Here is an 18925-nt window from a genome sequence, read left to right on the forward strand (position 1 = left end):
GGGTGTGCTGGTTTAATTAATCAATAAAATTTGTTAAGGTGAGGAATCATAAAAACAATAAATTCCCTACACATTTTATTTCAGCTTAAAACATATAAATGAATATCTACTCATCAATCTTTTGATGTGGAGCTAAGGCTTTTCTCTGAGTATGGGTATTCTGACTGGAGCTAGCACTAGGTTTCTTTCATTAGCCACACCAATAATTAATTATCTATAATTTCTTATGGAACTACCATTAGAGTAGGGTTTTATGATTTTACCCCATATATAATCTAGTCATATTTAATTAAAAGAAACTTTTAGTAGCTCAACTTTATAATCTTTCTACAGTTTGGTTTTAATACAAATGACTTCTTTATTCTTATTTCAACACCTTTTAATATTTAATTCAGTAATTATAATAAAAAGCTCTATTGGCATAAACTGGTTTGGGATAAATACAACTGATTCTTGGAAGCATAAATGGCAGTTGCTGGGAAAGGAAGTATGCAGCCTTGCCAGAGAGTAGCCTACCATTCTAAGTGCAAAAGCTTAGTACATTATGAACATCTGTCAGTGTGTTTTACAGCACACTAGCACTAGGTGGTGCACATGCAAGACAGACCCAAATAGCATAGCAAAGTCTCCTAAAACAGAACTGACATTAGAACCACAGCCCACAGAAGGCCAAAACAAAAACATCAATAATATTCACAGGATCTAAATAAAACTCAGGTCTTATAATATAGGATACAAACTCACAGGGAAAAAGACAATCAACTAATTCCAATGATGAGATAATGCAAATGTTGGAAACCAGTTTTGTAGTTTTTAATAAAGTTAAATATACATTTACCATATGACCAAGCAATTTTACCTCTGGTATTAATCCTAGAGAAATGAAATTTATGTTAACACAAAAACCTAACCACAAATGTTCACAGCAGATTTATTTGTGATAGGCGAAAGCTGGAAACAATCAAAATGTCTTTCAACAGGTGAATGGATAAACAGCTGTGGTATACCCATACAATGGAATGCTATTCACCAGGAAAAAAGAACAAATTATTGATACACACAACAACTTGGATGAATCTCAAAGACACTGCACTGAGAGAAGCCAGTCACAAAACGGTACATACTATCTGATTCAATTTATCTGACATTCTAGAAAAGATAAACTATAGTGATAGAAAACAGATCAGCAGTTGTCAGAGGTAGGGTGAGAACGTCAGGGTATGACTATGAAGTGATAACACAAAGGATTTTTGGGGTATGATGGAACTATTCTGTATTATGATTATGGTCATGGTTAGAAACAGTCAGTTTTACTGTATTATTCTTTAAAAAATAAAATTAATTTTTAAAAAGAGATAGAAATTTGATTAGGGCATCATGAACACATACATCCATAAGTGAACTGTTTTCAAGAAATACACATTACTTTAAGTAGTAAAATTAACTACATCAAAAAAGTTATAGTGAGGGGCTGGCCCAGTGGCTTAGTTAGTGGTTAAGTTCATGTGCTCTGCTTTGGCAGCCTGCTGTTTGCAGGTTTGGATCCTGGGTGCAGAACTAGCACTGCTCACCAAGCCACGCTGTGGAGTCATCCCACATAAAACAGAGGAAGATTGGCACAGGTGTTAGCTCAGGGACAATCTTCCTCACAAAAAAAAAGAAAGAAAGAAAGTAAGTTATAGTGGAATATTTCTAAATTATCTGGATTTATACATATAGTTTTGATTGGTAAGACACTTTCCATAGTCACTAAAACATGGAATTATTCTAGATCAAATTTATGACTATATAACAAAATGAAGAGAAATCATTACCAAGTGCCACTTATGATCCTTGATGCGCTACTGAATCAAAAAAAAATCTATAAACAATATTTTGTGAAAATTAGAGATATATAAATATAGACTAGACTGTTTAATAGGGGATATTATTATGTCAGTGAACAATGCCCTCATTTTTAGGGACACGTGCTAAAGTATCCAGGAGTAAAGTACCGCGGTGTCTGCAAATATTTTCAAATAGAGAAAAAAACAGTGAGACAATCAAGAATCTACGTGTGGAGTGAACAGGTGTTTGTCATACTACTCTCTGACCTTTTCTGAAAGTTTTAAAGTTTTCAAAATAAAAGTTGAAAAAATAAAGATTTCAGGCATAATAACAACAATGAAAAAGTGAAAATAATGAATTCACAACCAAATCAACTTAATGTAGTAATTATAATCTCTACTGAGATGTAGAAATTTTTACACTTGAAAACTTGGTCTCTTCACTCTCCTTTGCCCTAACTGGCCTTCTAATGAAAATGTAAATAAAATCGTTTTGACCTAAGGCTTTATGGACAGCTACCATAGGGATAAAGCTCCCCTAACCCACAAAATTTAATCCAAATGTCAAGTATTACTTGGCATCATTATCCCTCATAAGGAAGTTTTTTAAAAAAATATTTACTGCTGGGGCTGGCCCCGTGGCCGAGTGGTTAAGTTCGCGCGCTCCGCTGCAGGCGGCCCAGTGTTTCGTTGGTTCGAATCCTGGGCGCGGACATGGCACTGCTCATCAAACCACGCTGAGGCAGCGTCCCACATACCACAACTAGAAGGACCCACAACGAAGAATATACAACTATGTACCGGGGCTTAGGGGAGAAAGAGAAAAAATAAAATCTTTGGAAAAAAAAAAAATATTTACTGCTGTATTAAATCTCCACCCAGAAATTGCTACTAATCCATTGCTCAAATATGTGGCTGTCTTTCCAGACAGAATCAATCTATACAGAGTCCAGTCTAGAGAGTCAGGCTTTTTGTGAATTTGTCTATAATAGCATCTTAAAATATTGTGTCAACTACAATTCCTAAACTTGTAGCATTCTGAAATTTTAGTCAATTTATCAATATATAAGAACTGAGTACCTACTATGTGTCTGGAATTAGACTATACTTTCTGTATAAGAAAAGTTATGAACACTCTTTCAAGGTGTAAAAAAAATTGCAAAATGTATTAGATAATTCATTGTCTATTCTGAGTACTGGATTTACAAGTAAATAGTTGCATGCATAGTGTGATTTAATGGCTGCTTTGAAGATCTCATACACACACGTACCCCTGCCCACCAAAAACTATGACTTCATTCCTTGTTTGAACTGCAGATAGTACCAGAAGAACATGCTTCAGACAACCAGCTACTTAAATCTTTAGTGAATTGGCTAATCAGATCTTCTTTTCCTGAAAAAAGATTTAATAAGAGGAAGAGGGAGAGATCATGAAGGCAATGAGGATAGGAGGCAAGGAACATGGAAAGGAGAGTATAAGTGATAAAATTAAACTTTGTGTAGTACAGTAACTCAGAGTAGGCCTTCATTAGTCTCTACTCAAAGAAATTTTATGGGGGCCGGCCCCACGGGCAAGCAGTTAAGTTTGTGCACTCTGTTTCAGTGGCCCTTGGTTTTGCTGGTTCAGATCCTGGGTGCAGACCTAGTACCACTCATCAAGCCACGCTGAGGCGGCATCCCACATAGCAGAACCAGAAGGACCAGCAACTAGAATATGCAACTATGTACTGTGGGGCTTCGGAGAGAAGAAGAAAAAAAACTGGCAACAGATGTTAGCTCAAGGCCAATCTAAAAAAAACAGAAATTTTATAATCAAGTTTTAAATAAAAGGCTACAGAACATATACAGTTGGATCCAATATCATCAACCTATTACATACAGTGATTCTAATTAAAATTCTAAGTTATGTTTTTATTGAGATTGCTGAAAAATGAACATGAAGAAAGTCTGGAACCTTTTATGAAAAAGGATGAGAAGTAGTAGTGAAATAATAGGGAGAACTCTGAGGGTAAGAATAAAGCGTTAGCTGGTTTCATTTAAAACAACATAATATGGCTAACATTTATTCTTTACTAAAGATAATTTATCCCTTTATTGGACTTGGCAAACACTAAATTCTAAAATTTTTCACTTTTGACAAGACAAAGTAATACAAAAAAAAATACAAAGAGAAGAAGGAGGCAAGACTTTGTTAGCTATTTTTAAGTAATTAAAGAACTTTTATGTGGAAAGTTGAGTAAGCTTTTCTGGATGATCTAATGAAGGGAATTAGAACTAGCAACAAGACAAATTTGGGCTCAATGTAAGAGAGGTTGCTGAATATAATGGAGTCATTTTAAAAAAAATGAAAGACAAATGGAGTATGTTACCTTGAAAAGCAAGGAAGTTTGCTCCTAGAAGAAAATATAGGCAGTACACTCCTTGACATCAGTCTTAGCAGTATCTTTTTGAATACCATGTCTACTCAAGCAAGGGAAACAAAAGAAAAAATAAACAAAGGAGGCTACATAAGACTAAACAGCTTCTGCAAGGCAAAGGAAACCATTAACAAAACGAAAAGACAACTCACCAGCTAGGAGAAAATGCTGGCAAATTATATATCTGACAAGGGGTCAATTTCCAAAATATATAAAGAACTTATACAACTCAAGAACAAATAACAAACAACCCAGTCAAACAATGGGTAGAAGATATAAACAGACATTTTTCCAAAGAAGATATACTGATGACCAAGAGGGGCATGAAAATATGTTCAATTTCACTAATTATTAGGGAAATGCAAATTAAAACTACAATAATATATCACCTTACATCCATCAGAATTGCTATAATTAACAAGATAAATATCAAATATTGGAGAGTATGTGGAGAAAACAGAACCATCGTACACCGGTGGTGGGAATGCAAACTAGTATGGAAAACAGCATGGAGATTTCTCAAAAAATTAAAAATAGAAATACCATATGACCCAGCTATCCCACTACTATTTACCCAAAGAATATGAAATCAAAAATTCAAAGAGACTTATGTATCCCTCTGTTCAATGCAGCATTATTCACAATAGCAAGACAGAGAAGCAACCCAAGTGCCCAGCAACAGATGAATGGATGAAGAAGATGTGGTACATATACACAATGGAATACTACTCAGCCACAAAAAAAGACAAAATCATGCCATTTGCAACAACATGGATGGACCTTGAGGGTATTATGCTAAACAAAATAGGCCAGAGAAAAAAAATACCATATGATTTCATTAATATGTGGAAGATAAACCAAGATATGGATAAGGAGAACAGATTAGTGGTTACCAAATGGGAAGAGGATGGGGGAGAGAGAAAGGGATAAAGGGGCACATACATATGATGATGGATAAAAACTAGACTACTGGTGGTGAACACAATGTAAGCTATACAGAAACTGATATATAATAATGTACACCTGAAATTTACACAATGTTCTAAGTCAATATGACTTCAATAAAAGAATTTCTTTTAAAAAGCAAGGAATTTTGTCTTTCTAAGTGTCTGGATAGAGAATGGAGCACTGTCAGTGTTCAAATTGATAGTGTGGCTCACTGGGACTTTGGAGGGAAAATATAGATTAAAAATCAACCAAAAGTATAAACTGGAGCAATTAAAAAAAAACAACCTCTCTACATAGAGGGCATTTGTCCAGGGTCCACAGATCAAGAGAGGCAAATTCTCCTAGTATGTGTTCACAAGCAGCAAATAATTGAAGCAACGTGTAGGGTCCTTCCAAGGTGAAGGTAGTGGTGTATCAGAGTAATGGCTGTAAAGAAAGAAACAAACAAAAAAACTAACTTCAGCTTTATTAAGCAAAAAAGGGAATAAACTAAAAAAAAGTCAAATGAGGCCAAAAACCAGGCTTAGAAGATAAGTGGAAACAAAATCAACTCCAAAGAGAAGAGGGAAAACAATCATATTTTAGTAGAACAACATGACTTGGACTCGATTACACATTTCTCCAACCTCAGGCCACTATCATGGCTGCTAAATACCATCACCATTGCTTTCACAAACGAATCCTAATAGAAGATAGGATACTAGGCAGTAAAAAAACAAAACAAAACAATAAATTTCTAAAGTAAGAGTATACAGACTCAGGCATATTCAATCCTCAAATGGGAAGGAAATCATAATGCAATGGCCACCAAATCAAACTGTCACACTCGTCTAGTGTTTCTGCTAATTCTCATTCATGGCACCTCATTTCCTACGGCTTTTCATATTCACTGAGAAAGAATGTGTGGTATCTCTTTGAATTTTAGGATAAAGCATATTCACCAGAGAATTTGCATTTGTTTCTGTCAGGTGGTTAGAGGCAGTGTCATTCAAGACCTACTTTAAACTAAATTCACACATTTAAGGGTTTTTGTACAGTCCAGGTGATATGAGTTTGAACTGCAAATTGATTGATCAGTTTATGGCTATAATTTCTCACAGACTTTTCTTTTTTCTTTTTTTAAGATTTTATTTTTCCTTTTTCTCCCCAAAGCCCCCCGGTACATAGTTGTATAGTTTTAGTTGTGGGTCCCTCCAGTTGTGGCATGTGGGACGCTGCCTTAGCATGGCTTGACAAGCAGTGCCATGTTCGCGCCCAGGATCCAAACGGGCAAAACCCGGACCGCCGAAGCAGAGCACATGAACTTAACCACTCGGCCACAGGGCCGGCCCCCACAGACTTTTCTTAAGCCCCTATTTTGTCCAGCTCTAAGGCATCTTTCTGGTTTTCAGTTCTTTGGAAATGGGAGTGTGTGCGTGTGAGATAGAGAGAGAGAGTGATGGGAGGCGGGAGAAGAGGAAGGGTGGCTAACCTCTCTCCTCATGTTTAGTGGTTATCCAAAAAGGAAATATGAAATGAGCACTCAATAAAATATGTGTTTATAAAAATGGCGAATGGAAGACATTAATTACCTGGCATAATAACAATATTAAAATGATTTCATCAGGAGAGAGTGGAGAGCAAACTTTCCTCTTAACATTCCTAATAGAAACTTTCTTCACTAAGGTAATGATTTTAAACATAAATTCACCTAACTGAACTCTAAACTTAAGCAGTCAAATATATTTATTGTACGAATAAATATGTTGAGTGAAGAGTTTTTATTTACACTTATTTAGTTAGATTAGGAATTAGATGTTTTAATAAAATAATTCTGTCCAGATACAGAGCGTCCTTTCTATAAGAGTTTAAAATTCTATTGTTTTTTTAATGGGAGTAATGTAATGTCTTGCAAGTAAGCTTTCTGCATCAATTTCTACTCAAAGCAAGACATACTATAAAAACATCAAGAGTCAATAACACAAAGGTTTTCAAGTATTTCCATTTTTCAGATTTTAGTCTAAAATACGTATGGGTGTTTTTAGCAGAGCAGATGGCTCAAAAGGATAAATATTTGTAGCTTAACATTTTAAATAGAGACTATATCCTTTATAATAGAATAACTTTATAACAGAATGTCTACTGTGACAACAGACTGTTCTTATGTAACTATCTTGGGGTAGGAAAAAAATTTATTTTAGTTTAACACTTTAAAATAAAACAGAAAGACAGTTTTGAATTAGTGCTTCAATGGAATTTTATGTCACTGTTTGGGGTAATATTAAAAAAAGAATATAGACTAACTAACAACTGGTTTCCTAACACCACTACCACCCTAGCATAGCTTTTCGAAATCTGCTATAGTCTTACAGGAGTCAGCTAAATTTTTCAGGCAAATTTCATCATTTTAAATGTTTCCTTGGAGGATTAGGAGTGACTTGGCTATGGCCAGGGCAGTCAAAAGAGTTCTAATTCCACTCTTGGTAAAGTAACAGCAAATCCACATAGAAGAGTTCTAAGGTTTGTAACTTGCTTCTGATTCCTCTGAGCATAGATTTCTGTTAGAGTCTTCCAGAAAAGCAAATGTGTTGTCTTTTTGTACTATGGCAGACCAAGATTTTTGGTTATGTCCCCTCTTGGTTTACACATCTAAGAACAATGAATATAACATATATTTTTAAAAATTTATTTAAACATATGGCTGGGCTGGTTAGAAACTAAATAACTTATAAAAGACCATAAGAAAAAAGGAGGCAAAAATCCAGATAGGTAAAGAATTGTGGGGCCAGTATTTATTTCCTGGATCCTGGTTGCATCTGCTGATGTATGGCTTAGAGTCTGGGATTAAAGAGCTACAATCTTAAGGGCCAGAAATTTAGAATTCAATCTGGATGTGAAGTCATATCATACAAAATCCACTTACAATCAGGAATCTCCAAATCATTTAACTATGAAAAACAAACAAATAAATACCTAAACAGGGAGTTGACGGAAATATATGCCTGTCTGTCTTGGATCTGGGTAGGATAGAAAAAGATAAAAAGAAAAAAAAAAAGACAACGGCTCCCCTGAGAATTAATAACCACAAACTCACACTTATGCAGGTTTATGGCCTGAATTCACACCATCCAAAAATTTAAAGTGGTTCCAGATTGGTACTATCCCCATGTGCACAGGAAAATCACATTTCTCTGTAAAAGAATGAATACTACACATTCAAAGGTCACCAAACAAAAACAAACAAACAAAAACCACCACAAGAAGTATACATAGAAATAACAAAATACAGAATCTGATCTGAAAATACTGTAAGTATTATAATTATTAGACAAAGAACATTAATATACTCAAAATGCCTAGAGGAAGTACTAAATGTAAGAAAACTGACTAGGCAGATTTGAAAATAACAACCAGGACATCTACGAATGAAACATATAATAACATTCTAGGATTGGGGAAAAAATTAAGGACACCGCAGAAGATGAGACATAGTTGAAAAGAGAATTCATCAACTGGAAGATAGGTCTCAAGAAATGACACAGAATGCAGCAAAAAGAGTAAAAAGTATAGAAAATAAAAAACAAAGGTTAAGAGATACGGAAAATGGTTGAGATAATTCAAAACACTGTAGAAGTTCCAGAAGTAGATAACAGAGAACAAATGATAAAGGGCCTTTTACAGACTCCAGAAATGTCTTTATGTTCTGGAAGCATAAAGGCAAGAAAACATTCAAAATCAAAAATTCACAATGAGAAGCTAATTCTGTAGTACCTGACTTCTACGGATTATTAAATTATAGATGACCAAACTTAACTCTGTGTACACTAAAACATTCTTCACTGATTGTCTTTTATGGAAATAAGGCTACCAAATACACTAACAAATGTAATAATCCAGCAAGTGACACAAAAAGCCAGCATATACAATAGGGACTAAGAATTACCATAAACATTTAACTTTCAGTATTTACGTCCAATTCTAAGAATTACAACATAGTAGATCTTTGTTCCCTGGATCCTCTATCCAATTAACTTTCCTAAGTTGAAAATAATACTTTAAAAATCACCTCAAGAGGCCTTTGTTAAGAGGGTTCCCATAAACAGGAAAATCCTCTATCATGAAAATAGTGCAAACTCTGGAACTACATTTAAACACTAGTTTCACCCATTTAGCTGTGTATCTTTGAACAAAATATTTAATTTTTTTGATCTTTGTTTCCTTGCCCATAAAACGGGAAAAATATTACTCATATCTCAGGAGAGCTGTTAAGTATTACACAAAATTTAAAAATAATGCCTATAACATAGTAAGCATCCAGGAAATATTACTTCTCATTCTCTGTCCTTCCTTAGTACTTTATACATGTTATTACAAGCAGAAATGTCTTCTAGAGTGGAGGCCAAAGACAACACCTCCAGAAAAATGCCAACAAAAATGACTGAAATCACAAATGAACTAATAAAAAAAGAAAACCCACATTTGGCTACATGAGAGGTTCTCAAACTCTCTCAGTTCAAGGTGTCCTTAGTGTCTCAATAATTTTTTCATGGCATTCCCAAGTCAAAAGAACTACAGTTATGTTTATTAAACAGTTATGACCAAACAATACATTTTTATGTCCTAATGACTTAGTAGTTATTTAAAAAAAAACTGAAAGGAAAAAATAACATTTAAATTTTATTATTAAATAACCACAACTGCTTACTAATGGGATGGGCACACCTGTTGAGTCCTGCACATATTCCAAAACCTTGTAATCATATTGGACACTGCTGCCCTCATTTCCTGTTCCACATTGACTTTCCCTGGAGTATCCGCTTTTTATCACAGTAACTGCCAGAAACTCAGTGTCACAAAGACATGACCTCATCAAAGGTGCAATCTAACACTGAACCTGTGAACTGCGTTAAGCCAGTATTTTTTGTGGAGTCTGACAAATGTTATTGGGTTTCCCTCAAAATTTTTAACTACCCCGTACAGTGTCCCTAAGAATTTGCTATGGCAGCAACATGAGGCATCCTGGTAGAGTTTGTAAAATATGGGTCTATATTATGACTTCTTATGGAAAATAACCACTAAAACTAGTTAATACTTGTGGATTTTGATAATAATGAGTTTCATCCAAATTCTACACCAATTACCTGCCACATTTAGAGTGAATGTTGAGAACATTTACTGTTCTTTAACTGGGCTAGACAGCTTCCCTCATACAATGCTAAACATAGTAAAATACTGAATTCAAATATTTGTTGAATTGAATTAGCGACAACCTTAGACTTGTGACTGTATATCAATTCTTACCTTTTTACTTTATTCCTCTGAAAATTAAAGCTCTTTTTAGCTATAATTCAAAATGCTCATTAACTTAAACTGTCAACATGGATTATAATTTTCAAAATCATTATCAATATTATTAATTTACATGGATGTTACGTTACTGTTTTTTGTGGTTATGATCCTCCATTACAGTTCAGACTTTACTCAGAAGATTGGGGAAACACCCGTGTAAAAAATATATTTATTGAGCACCTAAGTGTCAAATGTTCTTCTAGCTAAAACAAACAGAATGAAATCGCAGTTCTCACGGAACTTAGGCAGATAAAAATTAAACAAGAAAGCAAATAAATTTGCAGGATAACTTCAGGTCAACGATGGAAAGTCACAGAGAAAGACCACTTTAGGCAAGTTTATTTGACAAAGCCTATGGGAGGAAGTGACATGAGTTAATGCCCATGAGTCAGCCATGTAAAGAGGTAGAGGACAGCAATAGGTGGAAGGCACCATGGTAGAAAACAGCTTAGAATAAAAAGCAAGTTCTTGCAACAAAAAGAAAGCCAACATAGCTTGTGCGAAGAGAGTGAGAGATATGAGGTAAGATTGGAGAGAAGGTTAGAAACCAGGTCACAGAGGGTATAGTAGTTAATCTTTAATAGGTTGGATTTAATTCTGAACGTTACAGAAATCCATTAAAAGGTTTTAAGAAGAGAAAAGTCATGATCTAATTTAGAAAAGACTTCTCTGGCTGCTGTGTGGAGAATGGATTAGAGGATGACAGGAGTGGATAGAGATATTTAGAAGTAATGCAGTAGTTAAAGTTAGAGATGATGTTGGCTTGAACCAGGATGGTGGTAGAAGAGATGAAATGGACAGATATGATATTATTTTGGAGGTAGATGTGATAGGATTTGATAATGGACTAGATTGGGGGATGGTGGTGGTGGTGGTAAAGGAAAGGGACCAAAAATGTTTCCTAGGTTTGAAGATTAAGTAACTAGGTAGATGGCTGTTCCATTTACTGAAATCAAGTGGAAAATTGGAGAACAGGACTTGTACAATAACCAGGGAGAATTGAATAAGTAACTGGCATTCAATAATCTACTATCAAAACAACTCAAAATTGTTAACTATCTACTTGAAAATTATTTAATATATGCTTTTATGTTTTTTTAAAACATATTCTTTGTCATATAAGGATGACGCTAAATTACCTTTGATAATGTCATCCAAAATACCTTCTCTTCTGTGTATGAGAATTAATAGATTCTTCCAGTCTTAACAAAAGTTTACCTTTAATTCTTACATAGCTATCTCAGCCTACAGTTATATGGAAATTAGAGTGATTATTTGATTAATATGTGCCTTCCTCATTAGTCTATAAATTCCAAGGGATCGAGAATCATGTTAATCTTTGATCACTAAAGTGCTCAAAATTTTTAATGAATGAGTAAATGAATGAATAAGTAGAGAGACAAAGTTGATAATCAGTAGATTTACAATAACACAATGAAGAAGGAATATAATAAGGAACAAACTTTAAAAAGTGAGCAAAAATTACAATTTATAATGCAAAATCATATATCTTATTGGATTTATATACAGAAGCATTAGTTCTCATCTTACCTGAAAATGGATCTTAATAAGCTCAGGGAAGAGATAAATATTATAAATTCTACCAAGAAATGCTAGGTCTCTGATCCTGGAAACAGTTATTCAACATTTATTTACTGAGCATTCAACATATACAAGGAAATATGCAAGATGTTCAAAATTAAATCAGTAAATATTCCTTTCCAGGAGCTTACAATTAATTAATTGATATGTACTTATTATTTACTACATGTTAATCAGTATTATTTAGTACAACTTAGCTAAAATATATCTCTTTCCACAGACCAAAACTATTCCTGAAACTGGTTTTAAAAAAATATTTATTGGCTATTTTAATATTACTTTTCTTTCGTCATTTAAGCTTTGTGGCCTTTCATATCTTCCGAACAAGCACTAGCATACTAAATTTTTTATCTACCCACACATCATCCTCCCACAATATTTTCTTTCAAAAACAATACCAAAACTTCTACTTCTGACCAAGAGGAAATAACAGAGACTGGATTTTCCCTATTGCCTAAAACAACAAAAAAAATTCAGGCAAAATACATAAAACTATGACATTCAAACAATGAAACTCAGGCAGTGAAGGACGGTGATTCCAGAGAGATGGGAAACAAATAGATAAGTCTTACAGATTATCCTCATTCTAAAGCCTTGAGAGAATTTCCAGGTGGCTGGCACAAGGAAAAACAATCCAGGCAGAGGCCAGCAGACGTGAGGAGACTGAGCATAAGGGAATCGCTTTTAGGCACAAGACTAAATCCTACAATAAATCCCTAGTAAGCCCATCTCACCACAGCACCCCAGTTCCTCCTGTATACATCCCCTTTGCTGCAGCAATCAATATTATATTGTTAACATGCTTACCAATATTACATAAAGTTGGCTTTTTAAATTAACTTAGTCAACAGTGGATATAGCACCTGAGAGTTCTGGTGACTACTAGCTGGTGGGCTTTGATAAACGAAAGTCCTGGCAGAAAACTGAAGGAGTTTTCACCGCTTTCTACAATCTTGGTGGAAGATCAGACCAGAATTACAGTGTATAAGAGAAAATTTTTTACCAGAATCTCTTGTGCGATTCAAAAAAATCAGTATTTGTCACTTTTCTTTCTGACAACTCATTGACTGTTAGTGTCCACAAAAGTCATAATCTTTATTTTCCATGTATTTCATCTTCTTCACCATTGCTAAATTGATCTTAACACAAATTTAACTATATTATACCCCTACTCAAATTCTCATATAAAGTTAACATACAAGAAAAGGTAAAGATCTTAGGTGTTGTGCTCAATGAGTTTTGACAATCTTAAACACTCATGAAACTGCCACCCAAACAAGATACAGTCTATTTCCATCATTCCAGAACGTTTCCACGTGACCCTTTCCAGTAAGCTTCCTCTCACCCAGGCAATTAGTTTCAGATTTCTATCATCATAAATTTGATTATATAATCTTTCGATTATATAATTAGTTCAACTTGTTTCAGTTTTTAAGGTGAGACTGCAACTTTCTACACACAAACCAGATACTCGTTCATAATTTTTTAACAGATGGATCAGTAAATTATTTCTAGCAGTTTGTGAGCAAGTAGAAATTTTCTCTTAGCTATATGTATGTTCCTTGTGTTCACAGGGATTTTCTGATAATAACTACTAATTTTTATGAAACATCTGATCTCATAATAGAAATTATGCTATATAAATGCAAACTAGTAATAACATAAAATCTTCATATTGTCAACTAGCACTCTAACTATCCGTTCTCCAGCTAATAATAATTACAGGATTCCGTAATATCTCTGGAAGAAGATGGCCCAGCAAGTGCAATTAAATATAGAAAAATATAAAAAGGGATTCATTACTGGCTTGATTTGTTCGTCACTGAATGTAAAAAATATAGTACTCATCAGAACTCATCTTATAACATTACCATCTTCTAATTAGAATTTGTTGTGAGTTTAATTAAGGTCTGTCTTTTATGAATTTCAAAATGCTTCTAATTCTGCTGTTATGCTTCTGGTGACAGATACCAGCCTTAGAGCTTTGAGAGTTAATTATTCCAGATTTTTCCAAAATAAAGCTAAAAAGAAAGTACTATAGTACATGTTTAAAAATAGTGTATTTTTGCTAATTTAACAGAGAGCAGATAAGGCATATTTGATTTGTCTTCCAAAGAAGTGTTTACTTTGTGGCACTATTTGATAATTTATGCTTTCTAATTTTAAAAAGCTTTAGCAGTAACTGTTACTTGTAATGTCTCTCAGTTGAAACAGTACCAGTCTCTATTTCATTTCTTTTGATCCAAGAACCCAGAAGAAAGCGATTTAGAGCTGATGACAATAACAGCAATCACTAATCTAAGGACCAGATTTATCATCATGGTACATTATAAACGTCAAGGGATAGTAGCAATTTCAATTGTAAGTTGTCGGAAGGACTTTACTGACCTATTCAGTACCATGCACGAACTGCATGACCATCTTCTGATTCTATGCCAACATTAAAAACTATGAAATATTTTCTTTAAAAAAAAAACTTGAAGCAAAATTTTAGTCTAAGATACAAGAATTGGATTCAATATTCTGTATTTACATAAGAATGTAGAAACAACACAGTTAAAACTATCTGTCCCTTCTACACTCGAAAACATCATTTACAAGGATCAACTTCCACACACACTGTTTTCCAGTGAAGGCAAGCCCTATGAGGGAAAAAGAAGATTAGAACTACATAAAGACCCAACTAAATTAAGACCCAGGAAAGTAACTACATCCACCTTAAGTTTGACAGTTGTATAACATTTAAGCTTGCCAGGTGTCTTAGCTCAGGTTGCCATAACAAAATACCATAGATGGGCTTAAACAACAGAAATTGATATTCTCACAGTTCTGGAGGCTGAAGTCTGAGATCAGGGAACCAGCATAGTTGAGTTCTGGTGAGAGCTCTCTTCTTGCCCTGTCTGGCCACCTTTTTGCTGTGTCCTAACAAGGTGGCACCTACATCTCAAGACTTCCAGCTTCAACGCTGCAGCACAAACTAGGTTAAACCAATCAGCACATTCCAATCCCCTACAAAGTAACCATTTCAGGTAGATTACCTAAACTAGCCAATATAATCAGTGTATGTATGATCTTTCATTGGGAATGCGGAGATATAGAAGCTTTCTCTTGACATCAATACCCTGGAATTGCTGTCCACTTTCTCAGCCTGAAAGGGGGCAGACTTGAGAGAAGAGCAAAATAAATCAAATAATCAATCAAAACAAAAAACACAGCTGGAGCTCTGATTAAACCACACCTGAAGCCTATCTATCTATAAACTTGTTAAATTTTGCAAACCAATATATTCCTTTTATTGTTAAAGCCAATTTGAGTTACATTTTCTGCTGTTTCCAAACTGATAAAAATGTAATTTAGTAGATTAATGTTCTCTTAGAACGCTAATCCAGAAAAGTCTTAAAACTCAAACTATCACACAAAAGAATAAACAAAAGCAACCTTGCTGATAGAAAACAGAACCTTTCTTTTATCATGCCACACCCTATTTTCTGCTTTACCGTTTGCCATCAAAATTGTCATTTAATTAATTGATTACTCATCTATTAAAAGATACCAGGCAAGGGGTGGGAGTACTAACTTTACACTTACTGGCTGGGCTTTGGTTTATGGTGTATACATATAAAGTGTCATATCCCTAATTAATGCCTGTTAGTTCTCTTTTCATACGCCAGCACATGAGTAGAAAGTAATCATTAACCCTTACTGTAACATTCCAAAATTGTGTTGATAATTAATGCATTTTCTCTGTCTTTGAGAGTCAGAAGGGTCCCTGAAGTCAGGGCTCTAATGAACAAATAGATTAGAGATGACTCAATTCCTCTAAACTTGCAGGAAAGTGGTTTAATATAAAATTTGTAAAGTTGTGTTTTGTTTTGTTTTATCTTGGGAGATGCTATACAATACAAAGAAAGCTAAGGCTAAAAGGATAACCCATTGACTTCAATCAATACATTGTACAAACAGTTTACAATGGGTTCATATGTCCATTTTCTCCCTTTTTAATGAATCCTAGGCCAAGTATTTTAAATTTGAACATATTCCTTTCATTTGTTTGTTCACTTGCCTAATTATATTTTTACACAAGTGTACATACAAATATAAATCATGCTTTTTAAATTTTCTATATATTTTCCTATGATACTGTAGTATTCATAATCATAAATTTTAATGGCTTTGTAATGATCCACTGAACAGATAAAGAATTGCTTAGATAGTTATCTACATTTAGATATTGTCATCTTTGGTATCAAAATTTTGGAAATAGGGGCTGGCCCCGTGGCCGAGTGGTTAAGTTCGCGCGCTCCGCTGCAGGCGGCCCAGTGTTTCGTCGGTTCGAATCCTGGGCGCGGACATGGCACTGCTCGTCAGACCACGCTGAGGCAGCGTCCCACATGCCACAACTAGAGGAACCCACAACGAAGAATACACAACTATGTACCGGGGGGCTTTGGGGAGAAAAAGGAAAAAATAAAATCTTTAAAAAAAAAAAAAAAAAAAAATTTTGGAAATAAATGATAAATTAATATAACTTTTTAGGTTATTTTCTTAGGAAAAATGATCGAAAATGGGATTATTGAATCAAATCATAAAACATTTCTATAACCCTCAATAGAAATGCCGAATTTCTTTCCAAAGTTGTACGATTTACGTGGCAACTAGTAATATCCAATGCACCAATTTTTACAATACTGCAACTGTTACATTTTCTGAAACTCAGGGAAAATTTCTGAAAATAGGACTAATAACACGTTTACCTATGCTTCTTCTTAAACATGTAAATTCTGGGGTCTTATCCCTATTCTAATAGATCAGAATCTCTCAGCTATGACCTAGGAATATAAAATTTAATAAATTCTTAATATTTGTATGATAAAGTTTGCCCAACAAAGTTTGAGAACTATTCTAGTAAAGTTTGTTTAGTGCTTTCTCAGATTATCTAAATAAGTCAAATTATAAAAATAATGATTGATAGTTAGCACCTATTGAGTGCTTTCCACTTAGCAGAACCTGTTCTAAGAGCTTTATATGTGCATTACCTCATTTAAGCCTCACAATAATCCTGTGTGGTAGGTAAGATTATTACCCTAATTTTACAGATGTGGCAACTGAGGTACATTAGTTAAGAAGTACTGTTAAGTGGGAAACATACTATTTCAATCCAGGTTGTCAAGCTAGGATCTGAGCCCCTAACTTTTGTACTAAACTGCCTCTCTTATGTCAAACGTTTTCCCAAATACTACTCCACCATAAATCATTCATTCCCTTAACAGATGTTCTACCTGAGGGCAAGAGAGTAGATCTGACTAAGCTGGCTACAGAAAAACTAAAGCAGTATAAAATAAAGGGAGAAAATAAAATATAGGGAGTATAAAACATAGGGAGAAATAATATTTGTCAAGCACCTTAAAAAGAAATTTTATACATATCATGCTATTTTTATACTCATATATGTGAAAAAGACATATCACGACCTGGCTAACTAGCAGCTTCTGAAATGTGATGATGCACAGACTAAGATTAGATTCACTTTAACATAGCTCATATAATATGTAAAGGGTTTTGGAAAAGACACTTCTCAGATTCCAAACTCTGAACACATTCTGGGATTTATAAACAAAGAGGAGTAACTATTAAGTGACTGATGACTGGAATCTATTTAGCATACACTTGTATTGGTAGAAGCAATTCTAGTATTTCAGCAACTTAATATAAAGTCATCAATTAACTTTTGAAACATGAATAACTTAGAACCCTCAGTGATTTATGAGAGTATTACATAAAGTATATATAACTGCATTAATAATCTCCATGCTTTTCTTGATCCAATCCATTTCATGCACACTGCAGTCAATCACCCTTATAATGACAACACCAAACATGTCTTTCTTGCTCAAAAGTTTTCCTCCCTTTGTCGTTCAAGTCCTTCCTCCAACAAAGTTTCCCATTACTTTCCTTTACATATGTAAAGCTCTGGACAATCATTATTCCCCCAAATAATTTCTATTCTTTTTTTTTATATAGCCACATCTGTACCCCTGCAACCTAGCTTATCTCTGGATATTGATAACTCAAATACTCTCTCCTTAATGAAGCCTCTGACCAAAAGGAGAGAGACTCTCCTTTGGAATAGTCTATACTTCTTTTTTGATACACATCTTGTGAATGGGAAGGCTAAGACTTGAAATTAGGTATTCTCACATCATTAAGGAAATTGCTTACTAAGTATGAGGGACTGTTACACAATGAAGAAACAGGTTGAATGATAAATGAGGTCCCTCCCCTCGGAGTGCTTTCAACCTGGTAGTGAGTTCTAGTCCTGCTTCATAGTGTTATTTTCTTTTACTTTTTAAAGAACGGTTGTTTAGAAGAGTTAATCGTTCATTAATCTAAATCTTTAGAAGAGTTAATCTTTCATTAATCTAAATCTGTAGGAACACTATTCAGACCTTAAGGCCATATCAAAAAATTTACTGGTATAAAGAGGCATAATATATTACCCTCCTAGACAAATTAGCTAAGAAATAAGCATATTAAAGTGATGATCTCATGACACATTACAATTCTGTTCTTTTTAATATGTTAGGATCCATTTTATAAATTACTTTCTGTTTTGATCCCTCTGTACAAAGAATTATTAAGAGTTCTTAACATGCTCAACTTTCACTAATTTAAAAGCTTAATATCTTATTAAAATGATTAGGGAGCGTTTTTCAATATAAAGGCGTTGGCGAAAGGCACTTTGCTACTAAATTCAATGGGAAGAAAAACAGGTGACCATGTAGTTTACCAGTAAGAATAGGTACA

The 18925-nt window shown here is 34.3% G+C and overlaps 1 protein-coding gene across 4 annotated transcripts in view; it reads right to left on the bottom strand.

Moving 5' to 3' along the window:
- Positions 1 to 18925, bottom strand: part of LOC124233758 (gephyrin) — a 574265-nt gene that overhangs the window by 401993 nt on the left and 153347 nt on the right. The window lies entirely within an intron of this gene.

The sequence above is a fragment of the Equus quagga genome, unplaced genomic scaffold (genome assembly GCF_021613505.1).
Source record: "Equus quagga isolate Etosha38 unplaced genomic scaffold, UCLA_HA_Equagga_1.0 220_RagTag, whole genome shotgun sequence".
Lineage (NCBI taxonomy): Eukaryota > Metazoa > Chordata > Mammalia > Perissodactyla > Equidae > Equus > Equus quagga.